General features: G+C 43.0%; 1 protein-coding gene across 1 annotated transcript in view; it reads right to left on the minus strand.

Moving 5' to 3' along the window:
• Brinp2 (BMP/retinoic acid inducible neural specific 2) overlaps positions 1-26,227 on the minus strand; it is a 101,091-nt gene extending 74,864 nt beyond the window's left edge. Inside the window, exon 1 of the mRNA XM_076547784.1 lies at positions 25,410-26,227. The gene's annotated coding sequence lies outside the window, so the exon portion shown is untranslated. The remainder of the gene's footprint in view (positions 1-25,409) is intronic.

Below are 26,227 nucleotides of genomic sequence, written 5' to 3' on the forward strand. Positions count from 1 at the left end.
TGCTGAGTCAACAAGTCTGGGTTGAGGCCTGAGAATTTGCATTTCAAGCAAGTTCCCAGGTGGTGGTGATGCTGTTAGAGTTACCCACATTCAGAGAACCCCTTTCTTATAAGTAGATAGGAAAACACTAGCATCTATTTTATACATTTATCATTGGAATGGTTACATGGGTGTCGGGGCACAGTGCTCAGGACAGGGGCTGGCTATGCTATTAATAATTGTATAGTGTGTGTTGGGTGTTATTATTAGTCTCTGATTGGAAAAATGTTATTCATTTATTATCACTTACCTTAATTTCCAGCTTTCTGGAGCAGGCTTCTGGCATTCCCTGGGAGAGTTTTCAGCCTCTTTCCTACTGCCTCCTTACCCTGTAAATCTTACCAGTATAGTCATAACTTTGCATCTTATGTGCACGCTTGCATGTTCCACTGCCTGAGCCATAGGAGGAAATCTCCGTTATTTGTATTATATTTATGGAGAGGGGGGCAGTAGTGAATGGTTGCCCACTGAACATATGTTGAATGAATGAATAAGAGTACATGCAGGACTGGCTAGACACATACTGATACCATGACTGTCATTTGGATTTTACTTAAATTCTAACATAAGATTTTCCCTTTTAAATTATGCCAGTACATAGGCCTGTCCTTAGACTAATCAATGAAGAATCCTCATGCCCAGGGCAGGAGCACTAGAAGTATCAAAGCTCCTTGGGTGACTTTAAAATGTATGTGTGAGGGAATACTGAGCCAGGGAAATGCAATCCACTAAAATGTGCATCCCATTCTACTTTATCAGTTGTCTGCTCTTGACCATGAATTTGTTTCTCTTATCCCACTATAAATTGCCAGCTTTGAGCAGTTTTGAAAAGGGGTAAATAGGGAAATTAGCATTTGTAGAGCACTTTACAGTTTTCAAAGCACTTTCATACTCAGTGTGTCATCAAAATCTTAAAATAACCCAGTAAGGAAGGTATCATTCTTTACAGATGCTGGGAGGCAGCAGCTCAGAGAGGGGGTCCGCCCAGCCCTTTTAAAAGAAGCAACAAATCAGCAAAATGCCATCTGCCAGGTTTTTGTGCTCTGGCCTCTCCCTGTTGACAATGCTACCTACGGGTCATGAGTGCTCTTCTAGGACGTGGTCCCTGGGTGTTTTCCTCCACTTGGCTCTTGGCATGCCTGGCTCCATGGCTGGTCAATGACTTCTGTTTTGCCCTTTGGCATCCAAGATTGGCTTGGCTCTTGGCCAGCTGCTTTTCAGGAACCGATTCCCTCCTGCCTTGTGGGTGTTGGTGTTGCTTTGATTTCATTTTAAGCTTAGAGGAATTAAATTACTTGCTTACAGCCACAAAGCCAGTGAATGGCAGGCCTGGGATTCAGACCCAGATGGAGAAAGCAACAACACAAGGGGACCAAATGCCTGAGACAGAGTGGGTGCAGCCGAGGAAGAAAGACGCTGCAAAGGAAAGGAGAGCAAAGGACTCACATGTCACCCCTTTCAAGTCTGCCTGGGGCCACCGCTGAGTTGTGGGCATAGTCAGAAACAGTACTCTAGGAACTGTTCTAGAATTGGAACATCCGAAAGGAAAATTGACTCTCAAAGGAGTCCCACAGGTACACTGTTTTATTCTAGGGCTAAGGCAATGACCCAATAATACTTTTGGAAGTGCCTCCAAAACCAGAAGCACATTCCTGTAAATATAATTAATGATAGAAAATATTTGTCCTTTGAGGGAATAATTTATGTTTCGATTAAATATCACTTGGGACCAAGCATGATGAGTGTAAAAAGGGACAGTGAAGATGAAAAGGGCTTTTTTAGGAATGCTCTGGGCTGTAGAGTCCTCAGGGGAGCCAAGCATGCCACTTTAAAATTGTATACCCACAGACCTGTCTATACTTCTTGCCATATAGTGTATTATCATTTGGTGTTTGATGAAACGACTTGTTGAATAAGTAGAAATTGTTTTTATGATGCCCATAAGGTGAATGCTTAAAAACAAACAACAAAAAAAGTTCAAAACTACTTTTTGAATGTCTTTTGAGAGAGTGTCAAGTCCTTCAATGGCACTAGAAATTATTGCAAGGCCGTGTGTTACCAGGTAGTGCAAAGCATTGTGTGTGTGATTTGCATGCGTACACACATATTCACATCACACAAGTACACACACAGCATTGTCACCTTGCACTTCTACATTTTCTGTCCATATGTAAATATGTGTGAGATACTCGTACATGTAAGGAAAGAGAATTAAATCTTCTTAGTCATGGGTAGCTGTTCAGGAAAAAGAGAAAAATGAAGGCTTATTGAAATCAAAAGGAGACAGCAAGAGATTAGATATACTGAGTGGTTAGATACAAGGTTTTGCCTGCAAATTGTAAATGCAACTCATCCCCATTACTGACACTAGGCAGATGAGTGATTCTTGTCTTTTTTAGTAATCTCATCCATTAAAACCAAATGTGTCCTTCTGAGGCTGAGTCTAGGACATCACACAGTCCTAGGTCTAGACGTGGGTTCTCAGAAACACCTTACTGGAGAGAAGAACATCTTTATCTATCCCCCTTTGAATTGTAGATAAAAAAATGTGAAAGTGAAATATCCTACTTATGAGAGGAACTGGGACTAATAACATCTCATAGAAAAGCATTTTAGTATTGAATGGAATAGAAAATGTGCTTTCCTACATCATACTTAAAAATGATTTGGGGAAAAACACACATACAAAAATAAACATTAAGCTTCTTCTGCTCTTGTACATTGAATGATGGTAAAAGATAGAATCTGTCATTGTTACTACCTTCTGTGTGGTACAAATGATTATATATATATATATATATATATATATATATATATATATGCAAACATCTTGTAAGAATCATTAGCATCTTCTTCAAGCATCAATATTTTTTTCTAGACTTCATTCCAGCATGGTAATAGAAACAGGGAGAAGTTGAAAGACATGGCCTGGGAAACAAGAGAGATGGGTTCTAGTTGCAACTTTCACCAACAATTAACTGTGTGGCCCTGAGCAAGTCATTCCTCTAAGCAAATTACTCTCTGAACTTCAATTCAATAAAATGAAGCTGAGTGAAAGGAGTAGATGATGTTGTAGTAGGAGTAGATGTAGGAGTAGATATCTGTCTAACACCCATGAGCTATATATAGTTTCATCATGGGATGGGAAAGACAAGTGTAAAGCCACATGATTCTGCAAAAGCCCATGGCGGGTCTTGGTGAGGGCACCTGTTGGACATAGTAGACTTGCTCTGTTGAGTTCTAACTGGGGGATACTTTAGTGGGCATGGTCAGGTTCAGAAAAGGGCACTCATTTATTTCCTTCCTTATGTGAGGAGAGACAAATAAAAATTATGTTGAATTACCCAACAAGGGGAAAGTAAGAATTTCATGCAATTATATGGTTCTTGTGAAGGTTCTCCTAATTGAATTACTACAGACACCTGTTGGGCATTACTGGCCATGTCCCCTATAATTCCATTAGTGTTACCTCTGTGTATACTATAAATGCCATTAACATAAGGCCGATATTTTTTTTAAATAAGATAACACAGATGATTCTGTCTAATTGCCTTTCTAATCCCTCCCCCTCACAGACTGCGAAATGGCTTGAAATTGCTCAAATCCAGTCATTTATTACTGCTGATCAAAACTGCTTTAGAAACACAACAGAGCTTATTGGGGAGATTCAGGCCCTTCCCCTCACCCATGCTATGGCTTCAGCCTGAGGTTGATAAAATAAATCAATGGTATTAAAATCTCCATCACTTAGACAAACAAAGGAATGGTAGACAAAAACCCACCCCATTTCTTATGGTCCTGCAGACACAGCATATTATGCTTCACAGCCCAAGGAATTTTCTACCTACAAGGGTTCTCTGCCTGTGTAGATAGCAGTTTGTTACTGTTGGGCATTTGCATCCAGTGCAATAGGTTCAACCTACAGCTCATGCAACCTGGCCCCTATCTTTGTCCAAACCTTAGTTTTCCTTGAGTTATTAAATCTGAGTATTTCAAGATCTAGTTTTGTGTTTTGGTTTCTTTTTCAGGGAATTTCCTGATCTACTTTGTGTTTTCAATTACTTGATAACTCATTCATTCTTGCATGTAGGCTGAGCATGGTAAAACCTGATCTATTTTGCCATTGTTCATTGCTGCAATGAGATATTCATGGGAAGGCATGGGTAAAATAAGTTTTAAGTGTTCCTCAAATTTCATTTACTCATGTTCTCATACTCCACTATAAATAACCCAAAGTTGAACATAAGGTCTGGCCATTGGTCAGTGGTAAGTAATATAAGTTGAAAATCAGTTGTGTAAGGGATATGAGTGATGTTATTAATAAGACTAGAGCTAATATTGGTTCTTTTCCTTTCCAGAAACCAATACATACACACAGGAAATGTAGCAATGTGGGTAGGGAGGGATAAGTCAGACCGAGTTTGGGAACAGAAAACTTTTACAGTTGGTTTCTCTAGTGTCACCTTTATTTCTGCAAATAATTTCCTTTCAGAACAATACAGAATTTCAAGGTCCATTCATCCACCACAGAAAAATCCATTCATCTACATAGAAGTGGACCTCCACCTATACACTGAGAAGTAGGAGCTGTCAACTAAAAAACCAGTGTTCCTTGTCTACACTGCAAAAAATCCATCTTCAAGGAATTTCAAATCAGAGCAGTCTTAACTTTATGAGTTTGGTGAAGATTCTGAGGATTCAAAGACAGGAAGTAATGAGAGGAAATGAAGTTTCCAGGAGACTCCAATTATGTCGGCTCATAGTAGAGCAATTATTGGCATAATCGCTCTATTGTGAATATGAACTCCACGCTCAAAAGTTGTTTCCCATTATTTTCATTACTCTAATTGATTGATGCCACTTTAAAACCTATTTGAAAGAAATATGGTCTTTCACTGTAATCTTTTATTCTTTAATGTAAGGTTAAAGCATGATATGTATTATGGAAAATGCAAGAAGAATGGCATATTTAATTTCTATAACACAGCAAGTAATTTGATATTTGTAAATAGATCTGATCATTGAGCATATGCAGCTTAAAATGTGAGGCTGAAAGTTTTCAAAGGTTTGCTGTGCCCAGTGTGGGTGTTTTATGTATATATGAGAAGTAAAAGACATATGAATCATATGATCAAGATTTTGAAAGGGACTGATAGCACATTGAGTCCTATGGTGCTATTGTATTTTTTTCTCATTGTTGTATATCCAAGGATTGTATGTAGTCTTAAATAATACATTCCCCCGAGGACTAGAAGTAAGGAGCAGAGTTGGTCACTAAAAAGCCTTCCCAGCCCAAGCTTGGTGACCCTTTGAAATTCACCCCAGAAATAATCTTTGGGCAAATTATCACTTATTCCCTCAAGACACAAGTTTTGATAGGGCCTTTTAGCATTAAGACTTGGGGATTTATAAAGTAATGTTTTGTGAGTGAGAAGCCAATGGACACACCAATGCTTTCCTGAGCAGGACAGTGGTTTCTGGATCCTAATCAATGACACTCCCAGAGCCTTTTGAAGGTGTTGAAGTAATTCTCTTGGCTTAAAAGGGGGATGGTAAGTTTTAATGCATTAATTTAAGAAGCTATACTAAGAACAATTAGCATTTCTGAGCCAGGCAACAATGTGATGTGCAAAATTACTTCATTTAATCCTTACTATAACACACAAGGAAGACAGGATGACTATCTATGTTCTGTACATGAGGAACCTTCAATCTCTTAAAATGACTCAGCAGCCATGATTACAGAGCTAGTGAAGTTCATCTGTCCCTATGCCTAGATCAGGTGGCATTCTGAGACCCCAAAGTTTGCTTCCCATTCTGTGGAATGAAGGGCTACCAGAGAAGAGGAATTAACAGAAGGGTTCATTCTGCCTATACTTGCTTCAAATGGGGATCTCCATGACTTACTTTACCAACTCCCACCAGGGGAGAAAGGAGAGGAGAGCGCGCCAGAGTCTGCCAACCTTGGCAGATGGGATGTAGGCTGTTTTGGAGACAGGAAGAGGGAGATTTTTACTGGCTGACAAAGAACAAGAGAGAGAGAGAGAGAGAGAGAGAGAGAGAGAGAGAGAGAGAGAGAGAGAGAGAGAGAGAGAGAGAGACAGAGACAGAGAGAGAGAGACAGAGAGAGAGAGACAGAGAGAGAGAGAGAGAACTGTGACAAGCAGAAAGAGCGGCACTTGAAATACATGCGGAAGAGAAAAAGAAGGAAGGACAGAGACTGTTCTCGGCGACAGATGGGTAAATAGACTTGAAAAGACATTTTCTAAATGTCACATCACTTCAGTCTAGTGAGGGAAGACACAACCAGGAAGGAGAGGAACAAGATCCTTTCTTTCCATGGCGCTTTTGCAGCTTGTCAATAGAAAGGCTTGAGAGCTGTTGCAGGGGTGGAGTTAAGGACTCTACCTAGTTTCTGAAGGGAACCTGCCTTGCCTGTGCTAATTTGGAGGCAGCCTAGTAAAAAACAAGGGATAAGGACATTGTCAGTAGGCTTCAGCTTTACCAAGTCCTATCCATTGTCAACCGAGTTCCAAGAAAGAGGATAATAAGGCATGATGGGATTTCTGTTCAGTGGGATCTCATGTAACACCTGTTACCAAACTCTAAGGACAATCCCAAATCTCATCTGAGAGCACATTGGTGATATGATTAGTGTCCTACATAGTATTCTCTTTTCTTTTCCCTTCACAAGCCTATCTTAAATTATTTATGCACATGACTTAATGTTAAGATGGTTTATTCATGAGTTTGCCTTAGGAGACAGGAGATAGACAACCTGCTTTTGTGAGGGTCTCTCTAGAGAGTGACAGCTGTACAATGTGTTACTCCATCAGGCTCTTTCAGGACAAAACATCTCAATGTAGAGAGGCCTCTGTTTAAAACAATGATCAATGTTCCCTAGTTCCCAAGTAGAGAAGCATTTATATTGAAGTGATTGCTGGAGGTAAAAGATCAAAAGATTCCTGAGCATCAGACAGGGCAGGGCTGTGTGCAGGAGGAACGATTAGTATTTCTGATTGTTTGGATCTGTAACTAGCCTGAAGGCAATTTACCATCCTAGAGATAATTTGCTGCTGTTGACTGTAGTTCCTCTGTGGAAGAGCATGTCAGCCAAATGAACCATTCTGTCACCTCCCCATGACAGTCAAGACACATGGGCTTGGCCAGAAGAGAGATGTCCTGGAATCAATGCTGGGACATCAGTTACTCACAGATGCAGTGACCTGAAAGGCTTTGTTGATCAACAGAGTTCACATTTCAGTTGACTGACTAGCAAAATGTTTGTGATCATATCATTTTTAAAAAATCCAAATTTTCCTTCTTATTAGCTTCTTTCCTAATGGTCTTCCATGATTTCTTTGGATTTGAGGTTAAATCTACCTAGAACTATAATTTCCTTTAAAGCCAAGTTTCAACTGCAATTTAGAACTACATGAAGACATTTGAAACTTTTTGTGAGTGTTAGGGCTGTCTAGGAAGATCATTTGTGTCTCTCACTCACCTTCCCACATTTTACCCTTCTTCATTTCTGCCAGAACCCTCTGGAACTGCAGATTTCTCCACAGTTAGTGTGCAGTTTGACTTGGGTTAGCTTTGTTGAAAATATCAAGCAAGCACAGCATAAAGAAGGTGAGTGTTCTGTAAGTTCTGTAAGCATATGTTAATGGGTAAGTTTTACTCTAAATGTATATACTGAAGTTTTTACTTTTAAATAATAATTTCCAGGAAATACCGGTGGATTTGCTTCCCATAAACAATGAGTGATTTCTTAACCTGCACACAGCACCAAGTCGGGAACTTTGTGAGCAGACAGAGATGGAAAATACAATGTAAGCTTTAAACTCTCAAGGAGCTTGTAGTGAGATAGAAGGAGAAAACTTCAGAAGGTAAGAGGCAGTATATGAGAGAAATAGACATCACAGACCGTCATGGGACAGTTATTAGACAAAATCCACCAATTTTCCACTGTGTGTAATGTGGACAGGCCTGCATTAGAGAATTGTTTGACTTTGTGCATGGTTACTAGACGATTGGAAGAATCTATACTTGGCTGAGCTAAGGGGAGGTCTTTGCTCTACTCCTTGGCATTCCTATCAATAGCCCTTTAGAAGAGATGGAAGGGGCCTGTGGATAAGATCCAGGACCTCTCAAGGCTATACCGGGTTTGATCCTCTCCCCTCTTTCCTTCTATCTAAACATTTCTCACTTCAGCCCTTCTCAGGAGTACCCTGAGGGAGTGGAATGTGGGAGTGGGTCTCCCACAGTGGAAATTCAGATATCCACATGATTTCCAAACTTCCAGTCTTTGTACAAATGTCACCGTTTTGAGAACCAACCTGAATGTAGTAAAATCTTACAGTCCTCTTTGGAGCTCCAGGCTTTTCTGCTATGTTGTTGCCATATACAATCTATTACCGTCTAACAACAGCAACAACAAAACAAAAAACTTATGTACTACATGTTCTGTTCATTGTCTGTCTTCCTACCACCATTAAAATATAAGCTTCAACAGGGCAGGAATTTTATTTTAATCTTTTTTGTTCATTTCTATTTTCCTAGCTCCTGGTGCCTCAAAGGAACTCAGTATGTATTTGTTGTTTTCGTTATATAAACTCAGATTGAACAATATAGAATGAATATGGCTATAGAGCTGACTAAGTCATGGTACTTGCTGTAAGGAACTTAGCAGATGATACTAACTACAAAGACAATAATAACTACAAGGGTCATAGTTATTATTAGTCAAATATGATCCAATCATAGAGCTGCACTTGCCCCACCATCTAATTTAATTGTCACAATAACCCTCAGAGGAAGATGTTATATCTACTTTATTAATGAGATAATGAAGTCTTAGAACAAATATATATATATATATATATATATATATATATGGTTCCAGGAAATATATATATATAATATATATATAATCTATGATATATATTATTGGTCTCAGGTAACAGAATGATAGTGCTTTGCTGGAAGTACAACTTAAGAGTTTATTACTCCAGGGTCCACAGACTGATTTCTAATCTTTTAAAATTATTTAGCTATGCATATATTAAAATAACAAAATGATTCTGCTAATCCACAAACATCCATCACTCAGCTCCAACCAACAGTGATAAATCCATGGCTAGCCCAGCACCCAGAGTCCACAGTCTTCACCACTTAAAATGATAAATTATGGAGAATAGAAAATTGACCTTCCACCAGCAGAGAGAAGATAGGGCCATGCACGGGAGAGGTTGGGGAGCTCTGAAGTTTCTTTCCCCTCTTTGTAAGCTGATGCTTTATGTTTCATAGGAAGCTGAGAGGTATGGCAAGTTCTCTCCTCACTTTTGACTCTGAGTTCAGCACGTGTAAGTGAGTTTTTATCCAAAGGGAGATAGAATGAGAACTCATCTGGGTAAATGTGCCTGTTTAATTTGAGACAGAAGAAGTTTCTGCTTGGTTTCTTTGATGTCAGGGGCCTCAGAGACCAGAGGAACAAGTTCACAGTGGGAGACAAAGTAGCCGGGACAAGATCACATGTCTCTAGTTGGGCTTTAGGAGGTGATAACTGATGGTGAGTCAGACAAGTGGATGTGCTGTAAACAGTTTCTGTTAAAGTATGGATTCAATGTCCTGGAGTGGGAAACTGTTGACACAGAGGAGCCACATCACTTGGGTGTAACCATGGTGTGCTAAGAAGCCTGATTCCCCAAAGACTCAAGTACAACTGCTGAAACCTTTCTCTGAAACCCCATCATTGGAAATTTATTTCTTTTTGCCATGCAGGAATACCCCCTGAATCGACTGAGAATGTAGGAGGTAACAAGGGCCAGGTTACTGTTGTTTTTATCAAGGTGTCAGCAGGATGGCCAGATCGTCAACCCAGTTTGGGATTTCATAGGCATAAGATTCTGTACCTAATGGCTCTCCATGAATCATTCTTGTCAGGTTGTTTTACTGAGCATATTTTGTGTTTAAGTGCAGCAAAATCTTTTGGGGTTTTGATAGTCATTATAATAATTTCTCTGAGGAATGAAGGTCCATGATCACAGGTCTTCACCTACAGAAATCTGTCCAGAAAGACTGAAGCATCATGGTTCCTGGATAAAACAGGTCTACCAGGACCTTTCACTCTTTGCTGGCCATAATTTCCAGGATCTTGCTCCCAGAAGAGCTGCCTGATAAAGCAGTTAACAGGATAGGCTTTCCAGAGAGAGCTCCCCATGTTCAAGTCCCATTGTGCCATTTGGTAACTTCATGATCATTAGCACACTATTAACCTTTCAGGGTCTTAGTGAAATGGGGATAACAAAAGAGTCTGACTCATAAGATTGTTCTGAGAATAAAGTGAGTTAATACATAATTAAAAAGAGAGAATGGTGCCTGCAAATATCAAATGATTAACAAATGATGACTGCTTTCACAAACACTTCTCCAGACTGTAGGCTATCCTCCATGGCTAGTGAATCTCCCAACTCCACACTCCCTCCTTAAGGTAATTGGAGTAATACAGCTGGCTTGCAATACCACTCTTGTCCTGTAAGAGTTCCCTACTCCCTATGGGCAATACTTTCCATATCAAATTCCTCAACATTTAAGAGGTGTTCAGCAATAAAATAAATGAAAGTTTTAAGATATACGTACATGTATACATATATGTATGGACTATTTAGGTAAACATGTTCCTTTCTCATGGACAGCAAACCTCTTAGTGTATTTGGGACACAATGATGTTCCTCCAACCTTTCTAATCATAGAATCCTTCACCCTATTTGACACCTATTAACCAATTGAGGGACACTCAGTCTATTAACCAGAATCTGGGTATAATTTTATTCAGTTAGTCTAAAATGGTGTTTTTCAATGTGTAGTCTTTACATCATGTGCGTGTTAAAATGTAGCTTTCTGCATTTCAGGTAAGACCTAGAGAATCAGAGTCCTTGGGGAAGGCACTGGAGATGCTGCATTTTAATAAGCTCCCCGGGTGCACATTAAAATTTGAGAGCCACTGCCTTACAGGAGAACCTTCCCAAATTTTACACTTCTATAAATTTGAGGTTCTGAATATTGAATACCCTCTATAGAAAGGATGCTTGGTGACTTTTCAGCAAGTCATACTTTCATAAAAATGGGTGTGGTGAGATAAATAGTGAGATCTGTGCAGTGTTTGCTTTGTTCTGTTAATTTTGTGAATGAAGAAGTCTTCCCAGTGACTGACATTGTGCCAGGAAGGAGGCGCTAAGCTGATAGACAAGCCTCAACTTCTGCCTTCAGAGCGCTTTGTCTGTGACTGAGAAGGGAGGCAGCACACTGCTTACTCCCCCTCCTTTATGTCACTTTGGGACATTGACTGTAGTCACCTTTGTGGTCAGGTCCACCAGAGGACAAGGGACTTATTCTGGAAGGCAAGATGTGTCCGGAAAAATTTCTCTTCTACTTGGTCTAGTCACAAATGAACCATCAAGACATTGGCCTTGTTTGTTTGATGGTATCCTGAGGAGGGAGAGAGGGTGCAGTGGAGGACCAGAGAAAAGAGGCTCACAAAGCAAAGGATGGGAAATAAGGGCAAAAGGAAAGAAAACGTAATAACTAATGAGTTATGGGAAGAAGGAAATCCGACTGCTGACTCTGTTCAGTTTAAGGTGAGAAATAACAGGATTAGAATGTCAAACTGCTGAGTCCTGAAGACTTGACCATAAACCTCTAAGCTCTCTGCCTTGTTTTTTTTTCTGCACTCACTAATTAAATCATGTCTTGAAATGTATAAAATGAAATAAAATAAAATAAAATGCTTTGAGTCCAGCAGACCAGACTGCACAAGGGCCTGGGCTTCTAACTGATGCACAGATTTATGAAGAACTCCTTACAGGAGGACCTCACGGCACATTTAAAGTAGTGTCTAGGAGTCAAATGCTGTACATGGTTCCAACAAGAGAAATGACCAGAAAAAGCTCAGAAACCCAAATCAGGAGTTGTAACCACTTTCACGCCCCTTGTCCCTTTCATCGTTTGCACCCCCTTTTCAGCTAATAGCTTTAAGAACTGTTCAATGTCTGGCACATAAAGCTTGCTGTGTAGGTAGCTTCCTCTCTCTACTCACTCAGTTTATGAAAACACAGTGTCTGTGTTCCACTCTTGGTAGATGGTATTTTTATAGCCAAATGTCTGACTCAAGCACCTGAGGCCACCATGAGTCCATTTTCTGTGTCCCTCCTCACTCTTATGCAGGGCAGGTTTGCCATAAACTAAGAATTTAACTGATGAAAGTCCCAGCAGATATTCTAGCCCCGTGCTCTTCTGTTGTTTGCCTGCGCAAAATCTATCATTACTCTATATGCATATGGCATGTGTCAACTGTTTTAAAATTAGCCAATTTTCCTAAGCATAAAAATGGATTTTTGTCATATCACATGAACCATATATCACAAAAACAAACCAGGTTTTGTTATGGCTTTTTTCCCCCCTTTCCAAAATGCATTAAGTCTTTCTAACTCACTGCCAAATCCATTTCACTCACTGCATTTGTCAGATACATTTAAAGAAACCAAGCAGAGGGCAAAAAAAATCTCATACAGTGCCATCATCTGGAAAGAGATCCAGTTCATTACCAAACCAACCACGCCTAGGAGGCTGGAGTGCTGGTGAATCTTCCGAGTGATCAATAAATACAGCATTTGCATGCTGCTCTGCACTGGAAGCTTAAGATAGTGGGGGAAATCATAAAAATAAAAGTAAGATTAGGAATAGAACTATCACAGAGTGGGCATTCTTCAAACACTAGCCATTATAGGTGGCAATTCTGCAATATTTCATGCCCCCAAGCAATCCTGGGCTGTGAATTTTGCTACATCCATTTTATAGTTGCATGCACTGAGGCTTGTGTGGTAAAGTAAGTGGGCAAGAACACATGATCACGTCCTAACAGGCTGCCAAAGAAGTGTACTCCCTTTAGTGGTACCTGAGCCTCTCTTCTCAATGACTAAGGTCTTTCCCATGAATGAATGAAAACTCATTAAGCATCTAGGTTTTTTTTTTTTTTTTATGTCGAGACACCACCAGCTTTCTTCTTCTGATGAAGGTTATGTAGATAGGTGTTATCTTTAAGGAGTGTGTGTGCATTGGAGAAGGCCTCTGTTGAACAATTCTTTGCAAGCTTCTATACAGTGCCTTCTAATGCCTTGCTAGAAGTGGCTGTTATCCAGGCCACTGTCTATTCTGCACATTGAGGGGCTTGTAATATTTCTGAAAAGGGGGAAACATGGGACTTTCACTTGGATTAAAACCCGTGAATTTCTCTCTTGAAATGCTCCAGTGTTAATTGGGAGGGCAGCACATTAAAACATTATTAGTCATTAATACCTCGGTACAAATGAGTTGATCAGGATACTGCGAGGTGTGAAGGGGCCCCAGGGAAACTATCTTCTTGGTGGAGGTGGTAGGGAGTTGCCGAAAGTGGCAGCCTCCGGGTTGCCAAGGGGCTCAGCAGGGGCTGAGAGAAATGCTGCCTATTGGGCACAAAGAAGCGTGGCTCAGGCAGGCAGAGAAGGGACCGGACCTAATCGGCTTAGTTCTGGACAGGATTGCTTCTACAAACGTAGCCAGCCTTTCCCACTCCTCTACACCCACGCACACACGCGCACGCATGTGTGCCCGGCTATGCCTTGGGAGCTTACTAGAAGTGTACTTCATATAAGGCCAGCCACCTCTAGACAAGAACCTTCTCAGCTTGGAGGCGGGGGTGGGGGGGGGGTGGGGGGGGGGTGGGGGTGGGGGGGGGTGGTGGTGTTGTAACACAGGCTTTTGCCTCTAGGGGTCTCCAGAGCCCGGAGGCTTCAGGAGGATGCTGACCTTATTCTGTGATTCCTGAGTCTCAAATCCCAAAGGGCCAAGATTGTGGAAGAGGCACGGAGCTCAGGAAGCCTCTGAGGACCTATCACCCACAGGAACGCTGCTCATCACCTGCGCCCGTACCTTGTCTGACAACATATTTACAGTATGCTAAGTGGCCGGATACAGCGAAGGGGAGGCAGAAATGAGCGGCCCCTGCAGTTGTTATCTACCGCCTAGGCGTTTCTATATCTCAAGGGGATTGGGAGGACTTCTCTGGATCCATACCCTACACACTCGAAGTAACTCAACTCTCAAGGCTGAAGCTTCACTGGTGTCTGTGCTCGCAGCCAGACTACCTCCAGCTCAGGATGTTACACCCTGCACGAACCCCCCAAGTGAGGAACGGAGGTGGATACCCTCAAACCGTGGCCGCCACTGGGCCTTGACCCTGATGAACAGGCCGCCCCTGAGCTACAGGGTCAAGAATGGAAAGGCAGGGGACCCACAGCATGAGTCTGTGAGGATAGGAAAGCCTTGTGAAAACAAAGTCCAACCTCATAACTGAAGCATGTTGGTCTCCACTAAGAAACTTCGAGGTAGGCTAATGTTGTTTCCATCTGATATAGAATCTTCAGGGGTTAGTCAGACATGCTAATCCACTCTACCCACCCTTAATATCCCAACACGGCCAGGCATGGTGGGGGGATGCCAGGCATATCTTTAATCTTAGCACTTGGGGAAGCCGAGACTTGGGAGAATCTCTTTGAGACCCACTCTAGTCTACTTAACAAATTCCAAGTCAGGCCAGCCAGAATTACACACTGAGACCTCGTCTGAAAACAAACAAATGAAAATTCCCAGTACCATTATTCTCCTACTGGCGAGATCTCAGATCAGTGTCAAGGAGCTCTCCTTACTCGATTCTTCTCATTTTCAAATTGAGAACAGTGAGATGCACTCCACAGGGGGAAGGGGGTTGGAATAAAGGGAGATTGCACATGTATCGTAGTTAGTGTCTGGTACAGTTCCTGGCACACAGCAGGTGTTTATTCATAGACATTGAATTTCATGCATTCTCAATCATTGAGAATAAGGGAGAGCAGTAATTTGTCCTAGTCTCACTGAATGTCACAGATGTGTCTGAGTTGGCAAAGGTCTTACATTTTATGATCAATTTTAATATGTCACCTATTATTTTAAACAAATGGCAAGTCTTGCTTTTTGAAGGATTTCTATAGTGCATGCTTCTCAGTGTGTTTTTCAAGGAGCTTTTAAAACTCCAAGGAGGTGCCTTGGGCAGAACTCTTGACTGAGGAAAGAAGCGTGGGATGATCCAGCTCCAGGCACCTAGGTCTGTTCCAACCAGAGCCTTCCACATGTACTGGCTGCATTAGGATTCTAGATGAAGGTCTCCTTATTAATGAAAGTCTCTTGCTTTCCCAAAAGGTTAAAAATCTTGTGTAGTTCAGGAAACCTTTCCTCCAAGCCTAAGGATACTCATCTCCAACTTTGTTTTCAAAGCCTTGATCTTTTGAAAAACTGTAACACACCTGTATTCAGAAATTGTGACACTTGAAATATTCAGCCTGCTGTACTAATTGCACGGGATGTGTAAACCTTTGCACTAGAAACTCTTTCGGGTTTTGTCTGGGTTTCTGTTTTGGTTTGTTTTGCCTGCTTTTGCACCTACAAGTGTTCCCTTTAGGTTGTATTTTTACCATACATCAGCCCTGGTGGCCTGCTCCTAGGAATCCTTCCAGAGTGTAAGAATGCTTCTGTCACACTCATGAAACATCAGCTCAGATATTTGAGTAGCTCCTCTTACTGTGACCACTGAGACACCCTTTTCCTAGGACACAACGTGAGACAAGGATATATTGCAGAGTCTAATGTTTGAGCAAATGGCTTTTACATCTGATAGATTTAGGGTCAAGAATTCTGCCTCATCCAAACTGGGAGGCCTTGGATGGGTTATTTAATCTCTGGGAACTTCAATTGTCTTATCAGTAAACAGAAAATAACCCATTTAAGATGGTTTGTCACATGATTAGAAGAGAAAGTGTCTGGAAAGCAATAGCTTGGGAGTTGGTACTTGGGAATGATTCTTAGGGAATACCTGGTTCACTGCCCCTAACAGAAGGTGGAGGTAGTATCGGCCCTCATTGGCTATGTCTGGGTCCCAACTTTGCCCTCCGTGGAAGCTAGCATTTTTCAAGCACTCATATTTGGAGACACAGAAACAGCAGCGACCATTTTCTGAATGCCTATTTTGAGGCAAGTACTTTGTGGATATTTTTCATTCATTGTCTCTAATACTCAGGAGATGTTATCATTTCCATTTTGTTAGATGGAGATACTTGTAGCTTCATAAAAGTTATATAAACAAGTTGATGTCACACAGCCGGCCAGTAACCAAAACAGGACTGAAGCTGGTCTGGCCCAGAACTTGGTGGCCTCTCTTCTCCCGATGGCTCTCAGAGCTTCCCAGTGTGAAAGTCAGAAAACCTGGTACAGTAATTAGAACCTGAGTAGGTCCTTTGCACTTTACTGGGTTTGGTCTACAAAATAGGAATGGCACTCACTTCATAAGTTAAGAATAAAAATTAAGTGAGATATTACAACCCAGAATGAGCCTAGTATATTTTTTTTTACCATTTTAAGATGTATCTTAAAATAGTTGTGAACCTGTTCCAGCTAAGTTTTACCTGCTCTCCAAATCGTTTCTTAAACTTTCAGTTATAAAAATTTCCCAAAGTGGGTCAGGGAAACAAGCAAATACATAGATATATGATGTGGATGTACATGAAGACGGAAATCACGACCAGGCTGCCACTCAGCAATCTGTGAACATCTTATACGCTGCCTTCCCCTCTGCATGCCCCTCCTGGACCAAATTCCCATTTCTCCCTCTAGTCCAATTCACTTTTCATCTCATTAAAAAATAATTTGCGTTTTCCCTTTTGCGCAGACCTCTGGGTTGTCTCCAGCCTTTGCTGTGCTTGTCACTTTGCTAAGGTTCTGAGTGACACTTGGTTCACAGGAGAGAAGTAAAATAAAGTGGTTCATCAAAGCCATGGTGCGTGTGTGTGTGTGTGTGTGTGTGTGTGTGTGTGTGTGTGTGCTCGCGCGCGCGCGCACACGCACGTGTTCAAGTGTCCTCTCTTTCTACCCTTGTCAAGAGCAGCGAGCTGTACACCTTATGAGTCATGTCTTCACCTGGATGAACAAGAGGAACCAATGGGCTGGTGGAGGGGAGATTGGAAGCATCTGGACTATTCACTACTCCCTAGACTCCCTAGACTGAATCGGGCGCTTCCAGGGTGAGGGTTGGACCACATCAACAGGAACTTCAGGTACCCTTGTTCCCTCTTTTGATGCCCATATTCATCCATATCCTCCATCCAGATGCATCCCTATCTACCTTTCTTGGACAAGTCACACCTCAAATTAAATGCTACCTCTTATAAAAGTCCTTCCCTGAACACTACCCAGTCATGCTCTCCTACAATATCCTATTTTTTCTTTTCTATTATCACTATCTGAAATTGTCCCATTTATTTGCTTGCTTGTATGATTATTTTTTGAAGACCATACTGAAACCTGTGGACTCAGGACCTAAACTTTGTGGAATGTGAGCTCCCAGACATAGTAGCTGTTGTGACCTTGAACTAGTAGTTTTTTCCCTCTTTCTCTCTTAAACATATTTATTTGTATGTTTTATTTATGTGTATGCATGTGTTTGCCTTTGTACATGTGTGTCATGTGTGTGCAGATGCTCAGAGAGGCCAGAAGGTGGTGTTAGACCCTCTAGAGCTGGAGTTACAAGCAGTTGTGAGCTGCCCAACAGGGGTTCTGGGAACTGAGCTCAGGCCCTCTGGAAGAGCAGCACACACTCTTGACTACAGAGCCGTCTCTCTAACCCTAGTTGTTACACTTCTCTGAAATTCCAGTTGATCTTATATAAGATGGAAAGGATAAAGTTAGTGTATAGGATCACTATGATAAGTAAACGAATTGATGCATAGAAAGTCTTCAGTGCAGGACCTGACACATAAATGCTATAAAAGTGTTAGCCATTATCAGCAATGGCCAAAAGAGCCATAGTGCTACATTTTTCCCTCCAGAATGGAAGCGCCTAGATGACAAGGCTTTGGTGACTTCTGGCCTCTGCTCAATCTCTTGTGCTAGGGAGCAGGGCTTGTTTTCCAATAACATGCTCCCTGTATTCAGTACTTCCTAAGAACTGTGTCTTAGAACCCAATCTCAACCCCACTGCTCAAACCACATAAACAAATCATTACATTGTTGTGAATATAGTGAGGGAGAAGATTTGAGCAAGAAGTGTAGGAGTATAGAGAAAGAGGCAATTAATTCTGTCCCAGAGTCTCTGAGAAGCCTTCGCAGAGGAGATAATGTTTACAGAGTCTTGAATCTCAGTAACCCCTCAGGAAGCAGAGACTAGGACAGCAGAGGGAGGCCGCTGCCGGAAAACACCACGGTACAGCTAAGGGCCAGAGGGCCAGGGCTTCCCTGCAGGCTGCGGTGCAAAGGGTTAGAGGATGGGGACACAGAGAGGCTGAGGACCAGCTCATGAAGGAGCTCTGTTTGTCAGGCTAAGAAATCTGGATTTCATTCTGATGCTCGTGGGGAGCCACAGGAGAATTGCAAGGAGAGGGGAGGCATAATCAAATTTACCATTGTGAAATATCACTCTGACTGCAAGGAGGAAGCAGACCTGGCTAGCCCTCCAGGCAGGAACCAGGGAGAGCAAAAGAAGGGAGGTCCAGGCAAGAAGAGAGGAGTGTCTGACTTCAGAGAATGGGGTGGGGGTGGGAGGTGACAAGGAGTGCAAGGCTTCCAGAAGTCACTAGAAACACCTTTTCCAGGGTTGCTGATTGATTGGATGAGAGTGGGGAACAGTGGGAGAGAAAGTAAAGGGCCAGTATAATTCACCTTTTTGGTTTTGGTTTGGTTTGGTTATCTGTTGTTGTGTGTATGGTGTTGTAGGTACATGTTAGTGTAGGGGTATGCAGGCCCACGTGTTCAGATGCAGGGGCCCAGAATAGGATGTCTAATATCTTCCTGGATGGTTCCCTACCTTACTGCTTTGAGACAGGATCTCTCACTCAACCAGAAGCTTGTCACTTCAGATGGGCTGGCTGGTGTGTGAGCCCTCCATATCTGCCTGTCTCCATTCCCCAATACTGCATTGACAGACGCAGCGATGCTGGGTTGGTTTTGACTGTTTGCTTTTCACGTGGGTGCTGGGGATTTGAACTCAGGTCCTCAAGTCTGCAAAGCAAGCTCTCTTACCCAATGAAGCATCTCCCTAGCCTTTGTTTTGTGAAGCAGAGTCTTGCTAGTCTTGGCTGGCCTGGAGTTCACTGTGTAGAAGAGGTTGGCCTTGGATTTTCATTGCCCCTTCTGCTTTCCCCTCCTCCCCAATGCCAGGATTACAGATGTGTTCCATTAAGCCCAACCTCACATTTCTTTATCGTGTTTCTGGAGGTCTGATTGTGTCATTTGCTGAAGCAGGTATTGGGCGAAAGAAATGACTACGAGTCTAGTTTGGGATACTCAAACCATGAGGGTATCAATTCAGAGATCTTTAGCAGGAAATGGGCATAACATTTGCTGAATGTCTACAATGTACTGGAGCTATATTTGGTACTCTGCCCTATTTCTCATTGAGAACGAAGAGAGGGAACACAGTTGTGCTTATAGGTGCTGAGACAAGCCTGTAAGAGGTAGTAATGCCTCTTTCTCGTGGTTCATATTTAAGAACTGCAAGCAAGACTGAATGAATAGCATATAAAGAGGAGGATGAGGAAACAGGTCAGAAGGGTAATTTGGAGACAGATCACAGAAAACATAGGAGAAAGATAATAATTGCCCCTCAGGAGTGTTGTGTGAATCAGGTGAAATACAGCTTGGGAAAATATTTTCAAAAATGATAGAAGGCTAAGTAAATATCACAAGTTCTAGGCATGTCCAAACCTTATCTTTTTTTCCCAAACCTTATCTTAATGACTAGCAATAATAGCATAAGAATGATGAAGGGGTTATAGTATTCCAATCTGCAAACAACAAATAAAATTTGATCCTCCTGTCTTCCCATTTTAATTGATAATTTGGTAAATAATCTTTAAAACACAGTGGTGGCTCTTCTGTCTCCCTACCACACCAAAACATGTCTGTTTTGAAAATTGAAAAACTCATGGAAAGGGAGGTCTTGTGGTAGCAGAGATAAGAGAGAAGGGGATGCTTTGGAAGGGACCCTGAAGGTCACTCACTCAGTTATTTCTACCAACACCACTTAAAAGAAAAAAGGAAGAAAAAGAAAAAGGAAAAAGAAAATGGGTGAAACCATGAGGCCTCTCCCCAACTCTCTCTGGGCATATGAGCTGAGAGTTGCATTGATTCGTAAATGCTTCCAGTGGGCTGAGTCACAGTTAGCTAGGTCCCTCCTCAAATAAATATAGGCCATGTAAGCTATTTGTGTTCCTTGCTTTTAAATTTCAGAAATCCATGCCCAGAGGCTCCCTCTGGGCTGGTCTTGACCTCACCCTCCACATTCTCTTTTTATGTCTCTGGCTCCTCCTGTCTCAAGCTTTGCCCTTTTTTCTGCCATTAACCAGCCACTTCTCTGCAGGGCCTGGCCAGCACAGTCTAAAAGAAAGGCAACGTCTGGTACTTGTCTTAAAAACTCAAAAAGAAATGAGCAGAACTAACAGGAGGCTATTTAACCCAGCATATCATTTTAACCTAAGATAGGTGTAAAACGAGTGATACTCTTACATTGCTTTCATGTGTGCATGTAGGATTTTTTTTTTTTCTTCTTTGAAACAGCATCTCCTATATCCCTTGCAGGCCTCTTATTCTCTATACAGTTGAGGACGACCTTGAACTTCTCTTCCTCCTGCCTCCACCTCCTAAGTAGTAGGATTACCAGGTGTGTATCACCATGCCTGGTTTATGTGATGCCAGAGATAAATACCAGGACTTTGGGCGTGCGAGGCAAGCACTATTATCAACTGACTTACACACCTAGTCCCTTATATAGTTTTTTAAAAAGTAAATCTTTCCAATCCAAGGTGCATTTTATGATCCCAACATACATTTCCAGAGCTCCTGGGCTACCTGTACAGTTCATGGGTAGATTTTGTTTGTAATAGTTCCTCACTTTACAAAGTCTGGCAACTCAGGTGTTTTAGCATTGCAAGTGGGTTTTAGAAAAATAAATAATGGGACTGGATTAGCCATTGAAGATCTGCCTAACAGAGTGATAATTTAAAGAGGACCAACCTGTACCAGCATATTCAAAGAAGGCTAGCCCTCTGCAGCCTGCATAACTGAGCCTTCTGCCCCTTCCCTCTGAAACAGAGCAGGGTTTCATGAACCACACAGCATGTGGCCCAAAATGGCAGTAGATGCCTCAGCAAGTAAAGAGAGAAGATGCCCTGCTCTTAGCACAGCTACATGGTCATTAGCACAAGGGTGCTGGTGGACACAAGGATAACAGCATAGTTAAGGGGAGGAGCTTCAAGAGAGAGTTAATGTCTCTGAAGATCTGGTCCCCAATTGCACTCTTGGGCCAAAGTCCAAAAAGAGACTGGGCTCCTAGAGAATTTCCTCCAGACCTCACACAAGTCATGGCGCGAATTGTGGCAAGTCATCCTCTTCCCATGCCCAGTGGAAGCACTCTGTAGTCTAGGAATGGAGCCATTCATGCAGTGACATGCAGCCTGCATGATGCTTCAAACCAAGAGAAGACCAAGATCGCTGTGCAGCCTGTCTTTTCACAGGCCCTATGCTCTCCCTGATCTTGGCTCTGGGAGAGAGGCTGATTCCTGGAGCAAGTGTGCATAGCTAGCTGGCTGGAGCCTTCTCCTGGTAGAAAGCAGCAGCCTAAGACTTCCCTTGGTGCTGCCCAGGCTGACACGATGCCTCTCCCCTTCCTTGCTCTGCTGAACAATCACAGTACCTCGTGGTACAGCTGCGGGCAGTACCGCTCCCCACCCCCTCCTGCTTTTTTGTGGCCTCCTCCTTTGTGACTGCTACAGCATATGTTTTATTAAAAGAGGAAGAGAAGAGGAGACAAGAGGTTATGTACATGGGCATGCTCAAGAATCTTAAGACTGAAAAATCTTCTGCTCAATGCTAAATGCCTAAGGGCTTTGGCATTTTGCCGGCTCCAAGTAAACCCCAAGAGGAACATTTGGGTGGAGAAATAGGAAATGGAGGAAAATCAAAGCTCTCTCTTAAGAGGTTCTGATTCTAAAATATAAGAAGATTTTTCTCATGTTCTCTTGAAATTTGCCTGCTTTCCCCACATCCTTGTTCAAATTTTTGGATATGAAGTGGATAGACTCTCTGACATTGAGTAACGTTTTTCCTGTTGTGTGTGGATTACATCTGAGAGTGGGTATTAGGCCAGGTAACTTTTTCGATGCCTAATGAGATGCCCAGTATTTCAGAGACCTGTGATTGGGGCTTGGGCCAACTTCTTCTGGGCCATACATGTTTAATGTAGTTAACCAGATGTATAGGATTTCCAGACTGTAAGAGAAGTGGCCCCAAAGAATCACGCAAACCATGACATTTCCAGCCTGTCCAACAGCGAGTTTCTCTCTCAACTGGAACCCTTCATCTCCTCTGCCTACCCAAAAAGATTCCACCCCAACTCTCAAAGCTCAATTCTAATTCTCCTTTCTTGGAATACTGATAGCTCTTATTATCAGTGCAGATCAATGGCCGATTAATAAGGTCAGCCTTTTGACTTCTCTTGTATTGAGCTTCTGTTTAGAACTTACACCATCAATTTACCTTTGCCCAGATATAGGCTTGTTTTCCCAAGTAGACTACAAAATCATGGAGGACAAAGTTTTCTGAGGCTTTTGTCCCTCACTACCCTGACATACTTACAGAGGAGGAACCCCAGGTCACACCACAGCCTCCCAGTCTTGTAAAGTATAAAATAACCAAGTCATCACTGAGATGAAACTATGCCCTCGAAGAAGCCCATAGGGGCTGAGGCTAGTGAAAGAGCATAAGACCCAGACCCATCCATGACATCCCCCTACTGTTGTGTGACCGAGGTAAGACAGATCTCCTCCTGGAGTGCTCTGTTCTTCCCTTTCCAAAAAGGAGGCCGAAACCCTGTAGCTCTACATCTTAGGGTAACCAAAGACAAATGAGACAATAAACCATGTGAGGATTAATTAGAGGACTTCTGTAAATCCTCCCAGCTCTTTAGGAAAGGAGGCCTTTATAAAATGTATGCAAAGACTTAATATTTAAGGGAAAGAATTGAACCTCCAGAAATAACACCACACTGTGTTTATTCAAACACCAGCCAGGAACCTGAACACTGAACATTCCAGTCAGCAGAAGGTGCCCACACAGTACCTCCAGTCCCTTCAGATTACCTCTTGTTTGTGAGTGGAGAGGGATTCTGGAGCACCCTCTCAGAGGGATAGGTCTTAGGTGGTGCTCCCTAGGTGCTAGCCTGTACCTTGGGGAAGGGGATCAGGAGGAGTTGATGACGCAGGGATGTTCTGTGCCCTCTGGCTCTGCTTGGTAAACAACCTGTCAGGAGGCCAGATAGGAACACTCAGAAGGGGATGATCTTGAAGTCCAAGAAGAGAAGAATGTTTCCCAACCTCAAAACCAGGCCAACATAAGGAGGGTAGGGTCTGTCTGTCCTCCCCAGCTGTTCCTTCCTCAATCTTTCTTGTTTCCACACTGTAGCACACAACACTCCATTCTGGGAGAGGAAACCCAGCTCTATTTTTATTTTATTTTTTTATTTTTTGGTGAGGAGAGAGAAGTAAGAGTCAAGAATGCTTCTGTCTTCCCCATGGCTGCAGCCCAGCTGTCAACCCCTTTCAAACCAGCTGCTTCCCAGCAGTGAAGCCTCTGGTCTGATGTTTGCACTCTTACCCTCAAACACAGCATCCTGGCTCTGCCTCTTTTCAAATCATATCCTTCCTCGCAGAAGCAAAGCATGCACCTTTTCCCAGAGTAGGTGGCAGCTATGGTACTGGTAAGATAGGATCACTATGGCAGCATTGCTTGGTCATGCTCTCAGTGCGACACAGCAACTCAGTCCAAGTGAGAAGGAACTCCAGAGGGTCATGTCATAAACAAATAACATGCATACAGCTGTGTGAAATCAAGAGGGAAAGCACAAACTCCAGCATCACTTTAGCTGTTGCCTGATGTCATCAGACTGCCCCCCAGGGGATTTAGCAGAATCCTTTAGCTGCCTGGTTAATACTGGCATTGCATAGCTTTTAAGTGTATGGGCATGGGGTAAGGAAAGGAAAGGTAACAGCATGCACATGTTTAGAAAAAAATGTGGGGGAGAAATACTTGACTCATAATATACATTTAATTCTTCTGGTTGGCCTAGGCTAACATATCACCATCCCTGTCGAATAAGATCCAGATTATCTTTTATAATTGTTATTCTCTTAGCACATTTGTTCCTTTTCAGGGCAACCTGCTCCCAGGACAGGGGAAAGCACACATATGGTTCTTTACAGAGAGGTCTTCCCAGTCATGTTACAGTGCATCCAGTTGATTGTTAGTTAATATTTGGTTTGAGTCTATATACCCTGGATAAATATGTACCATGCAGAAGGACTGCTTGGTGAAGAGAGAACTCCTCTGGACTAGCACAGCAGTGCCTAAGTTCATCCTCCTCCTGGGCCGGAACACTCCAGGCATCCATGGTGTGGGCAGGGGCTCGGCACGCATGCTTAGTGTTTCTGTGAGCACCAGCTCCCTGCATACAGCTGTGAAAACACACCACACACACACACACACACACACACACACACACACACACACACACACCCCACAGGCAACATTCAACTGTGTATGAACAAGGAGCCAATCCGATAGAGGGTATCAGCAGACCTTCCCCTTCAACACAGCAACATTCCCCTCTTTCTAGTGTCTCCAATCAATTAGGGCTTCTGCTATACCACCCAAGAGAGACTATGGGGTTCACTCTTAGGAATTATTTTTGTCCCTGGTCCCATGTTCATAGAAGAAACAGACTGCCTTCTCAATCATGCCACTGGGCTTTATGAACATGTGAACAGAGATGTATCGTGCAACACAATATCAGGTCTTTAGGGTCCCCCACCAAACACAGTGAACCTTGTGCAGTTCCCTCCAGCATCAGCTAGGCAAGCAAAAGTCCTTGTCATCCTCGGCAATTATGGAGCCCGAACGAATTTTCCAAAGCTAATGGGAGTTGCACTAACTTTGAGGACTTAAACCAGGCAAACACAATATAGGTCAGGCAGAGTGCCCAAGCTCTGTGACAGCCATGCGACACCAGGAGGCAAAACCAGAGTCAGCTCAAACCCAAAGTCCACTGCTGAGCTCCACCTGACAGAAACTAGGGGATGGAATGGGGATTATTCCTTTTGCTTGCAATTGCCAGGCATCAGACAAGAGGGTTGAGTGAGGACTCATCAAAATTACAGTGAAAGGGAATACAGAAAACCCACGACCCCCTGCGCTGTTACCTTAAATCCTTGCAAAAGCCCTTCTTGCTGTATCAGCTGCTCCCCAAACCACCAAGGACTGCGAGGAGACTCCTAAAAGATGCCCGATTTCTGTGCAACATCTCCAGTGGCAGCCTTCCAAAGTTTTTTACTTCATGATTTCTTGTGGCTCTTTCTCCTTTGGGGAAATGCGAAAGCCTCCCCCTCAGCTGGAGAGAGGGAACGGATGTCTCTTTTCAAATTCTCCAATTCTGGGCTTTGCTGTTGCCGCCGCTGCGGCGGCAGCGGTCAGACCACTTGCCTGCTGCTGCCTTGCCGCGGAGCAGCGAGCATCCCAGGCACCCACAGCATCTGTGAAGTGGGATCAGCGCTAGGCTGGGTCGCACGCGGCGTGGGAGAGGTGAGCAAAGTGGGAAGCCAACTGAGGAGTCCCCTGTTCCTCAACCGATGTGAAACCAAGATCTTGCTTTTTTTTTTCAACTCTAAAGAGACTCACCCGCCCTGTCATCCGAAATCTGTGCCTTGCACATGGGCAGAAACCGTTCTTCAGGCGTCTGGGCTCCTTCGGCTGCCTGAGGACCTGCCGGTGTCCTCGGAGCGCTCGGCAGGTGCATTTCCCAAGTCCTCCCGATAACGCCGAGCTCAGCGGAGGAACTGCGGGATGAGTCGCGAGCCACTCGGCAGGCAGGCGGATTCCATCCTAAGGCTGCAGCCCGGCGCGTCCCACTCCGACTCCGTGCTCTGTACCTAACCAGTGTCACCTGCAGACTCAGACACCAGATGAGTGTCTTAAGATAACAATGCTGCCCTGCCTGCCTCTCTCGTTCTTTCTTATGCAC

This window comes from Peromyscus maniculatus, chromosome 11 (genome assembly GCF_049852395.1).
Source record: "Peromyscus maniculatus bairdii isolate BWxNUB_F1_BW_parent chromosome 11, HU_Pman_BW_mat_3.1, whole genome shotgun sequence".
In the NCBI taxonomy this organism is placed as follows: Eukaryota; Metazoa; Chordata; class Mammalia; order Rodentia; family Cricetidae; genus Peromyscus; species Peromyscus maniculatus.